Here is a 3599-nt window from a genome sequence, read left to right as displayed (position 1 = left end):
ACATTTTTTAAATATTAATTCTTTTAATCCATAAACATAGGATGTCTTTCTATTTGTGTCTTCTTAAATTTATTTCATCAATGTTTTATAATTCTCAGCGTTAGTCTTTCATCTCTTTGGAATTCCTAAGTATTTTACTCTTTTTGTTGCTAATGTAAATGGGATTGCTTTTTATATTTCCCTTTCAGATAGTTGTTAGGGTATAGAAGTAATGCTGATTTTTTTATGTGTTGATTTTGTATCCTGCAACTTTATTGAATTTATTAGTTCTATCAGCTTTTTTGTAGAGTCTTTAGGGCTTTCTATGTATATGATCATGCCAAATGTAAATAGAGATAATTTTATATTGTCCTTCCAATTTTAGATGCCTTTTTAAAATTTTGCCTGATTATTCTGGCTAGGTGATATGGTTTTGTATTAGTCACTTCTTACATTGATATAAAGTAATACCTGAGACTGGGTAATTTATTTAAAAAATGAGGGTTTGGCCAGGCACAGTGGCTCACGCCTGTAATCCCAGCACTTTGGGGAAGCCAAGGTAGGCAGATCACTTGAAGCCAGGAGTTCCAGACCAGCCTGGCCAACATGGCGAAGCCCTGTCTCTATTAAAGTACAAAAAAAATTACCTGGGTGCGGTGGTGGGCACCTGCAGCCCCAGCTACTTGGGAGACTGAGGCAGGAGAATCACTTGAGCCCAGGAGGTGGAAGTTGCAGTGAGTCAAGATCATGCTACTGCACTCCTGCCTGGGTGACAGAGTGAGACTCTGTCTCAAAAAAAAAAAAAAAAAAAAAAAGAGGTTTAATTTTAATTCACTGTTTTGCAGGCTGTAAGGGAAGGATAGTGGCATCTGCTTCTGGGGAGTGCTCAGGAAGCTTCCAATCATGCCAGAATCAAAGGGGAAGCAGGCATGTCACATGTCAAAAGCATGGGTGGGGAGATGCTGCACACTTTTAAATGACCGGATCTCATGAGAACTCACTATCACAGAGACAGTACCATGAGGGATGGCGCTAAACCATTCATGAGAAATCAGCCTCCATGATCAAATCACCTCCCACCAGGCCCCACTTCCAACACTGGGGGCTACATTTCAATATGAGATTTGTGTGACGACACACATCCAAACTATATTAGGTTTTCATGTTTGTCCCCTCCAAGCCTCACATTGAAATGTGATTCCCAATGTTGGAGGTGGGGCTTGGTAAGAAGTAATTGGATCATAGGGGCATATCCTTCATGTATGATTTAGCACCATCCCCTTGGTGATAAGTGAGTTCTTGCTCAAGTAGTTCACATGAGATCTGGCTGTTTAAAAGAGTCTGGGGCCTCCCCCTTCTCTCTCTCTCTTGCTCCCTTTCTTGCCATGTGGCACTGCCAGCTCTCCCTTCGCTTTCTGCCATGATTATGAGCTTCCTGAGGCTCTCACTAGAAGAAGATGCTGAAGCCATGCTTGTACAACCTGCAGAACCATGGGCCAAACTTCTCTTTATAAATTATCCAATCTCAGGTGTTTCTTTATAGCAATGCAAAAACAAACTAACACACTGGAACTTCCAGTAGAATGCTGAAGAGCAGTGGAGGGAGTGAGTATCTTTACCTTGTTCCTAATCTTAGAGGAAAAGTTTTAAGCTTTATCCAGCTGATTATAATGTTAGTGGTGGGTTTTTTATATATAGCCTTTATTGTGTTGAAATAAGTTTCTTGTATATCTATTTTGTTTAAAGTTTTTATCATAAAAGTTTGTTGAATTTTGTCAAGCGCTTTTTCTGCATATATTGAGATGATCGTATGTTTTTTGTCTCTCATTCTGTTAATCTATATCACATTGATTTATTTTTGTATGCTGAACCATCCTTGCATCCCAGGGATAAATATCACTTGGTTGTGGTGTATGATCCTTGTAATATGCCATTGAATTCAGTCTGCCACTATTTTATTGAGGACTTCCACATCTATGTTAATCAGAGATACTGGCTGTTTTCTTTTCTTGAAGTGTCTTTGGAATTGGGTCACAATGATGCTAGCCTCAGAAAGTGAGTTTGGGAGTGTTTTCCCTTTTCTAATTATTGAAAGTTTAAGAAGCATTAGTATTAGTTCTCCTTTAAATGTTTGGTGTAATGTACCCATGAACCCATTTAGTCCTGGGCCTTGTTGGAAGGTTTCTAATTAGTGATTCTATCTCCTTATTTGTTATTGGTCTGTTTAGGCTCTTTTCTTCTTGATTCAGTTTTGTTATGTTTTAAGTTTTTAGGAATTTATCCATTTATTATAGGTTATCTAATTTACTGATGTTTAATTATTCATAATAGTACCTTATGAGTCTTTTAATTTATGTGTTACCTGTTATAATGTCTCCTCTAATTTCTGACTTAATTTTTGAGTATTCTTTTTCTTAGTCTGCTGATTTATCTTTTCAAAAAACCGATTCTTTGTTTTGCTGAATATTTTGTATTGTTTTTCTATCCTCTATTTTGTTTATTTCTGCTCTAATCTCTACTATTTCCTTCTGCTAAATTTGTGTTTAACTTGTTCTTTTTCTATTCCTTGAGTTGTAATGTTAGGTTGTTTATTTGAAATATTTCTTCTTTAGTGTAGGCATTTAACACTATAAACTTCCCTCATTTTTTTTTGTCTGTTTTGCTGTTTTTTGTCTGTGTTGTGGTTCTTTTGTTCGTTTCTTCCTGTCTTCTGTTACTTATTTTTTGTAGTGATTTAGTTTGGTTATTTTTTCTTTATCTTTTGTGTATCTACTTTAGGTTCTTTTCCTCTGAGGTTTCCATGAGGCTTCAATATATTTTTGTGTTTATAAACATTTATTTTAGTAACAATTTAAGCTCAATTGCATACAAAATGTTTACACTTTTACACCTACCCACACGTACTTTTGTTTTTTTTTTTTTAATTATACTTTAAGTTCTAGGGTACATGTGCATAATGTGCAGGTTTGTTACATATGTATACTTGTGCCATGTTGCTGTGCTGCACCCATCAACTCGTCAGCACCCATCAACTCGTCATTTACATCAGGTATAACTCCCAATGCAATCCCTCCCCCCTCCCCCCGCCCCCCTCCCCATGATAGGCCCCAGTGTGTGATGTTCCCCTTCCTGAGTCCAAGTGATCTCATTGTTCAGTTTCCACCTATGAGTGAGAACATGCGGTGTTTGGTTTTCTGTTCTTGTGATAGTTTGCTAAGAATGATGGTTTCCAGCTGCATCCACGTCCCTGCAAAGGACACAAACTCATCCTTTTTTATGGCTGCATAGTATTCCATGGTGTATATGTGCCACATTTTCTTAATCCAGTCTGTCACTGATGGACATTTGGGTTGATTCCAAGTCTTTGCTATTGTGAATAGTGCTGCAATAAACATACGTGTGCATGTGTCTTTATAGCAGCATGATTTATAATCCTTTGGGTATATACCCAGTAATGGGATGGCTGGGTCATATGGTACATCTAGTTCTAGATCCTTGAGGAATCGCCATACTGTTTTCCATAATGGTTGAACTAGTTTACAATCCCACCAACAGTGTAAAAGTGTTCCTATTTCTCCACATCCTCTCCAGCACCTGTTGTTTCCTGACTTTTTAATGAT

The sequence above is a fragment of the Macaca mulatta genome, chromosome 1 (assembly GCF_049350105.2).
Source record: "Macaca mulatta isolate MMU2019108-1 chromosome 1, T2T-MMU8v2.0, whole genome shotgun sequence".
In the NCBI taxonomy this organism is placed as follows: domain Eukaryota; kingdom Metazoa; phylum Chordata; class Mammalia; order Primates; family Cercopithecidae; genus Macaca; species Macaca mulatta.
The sequence above is the reverse complement of the archived record's forward strand: the minus strand, read 5'-3'. Positions refer to the sequence as shown.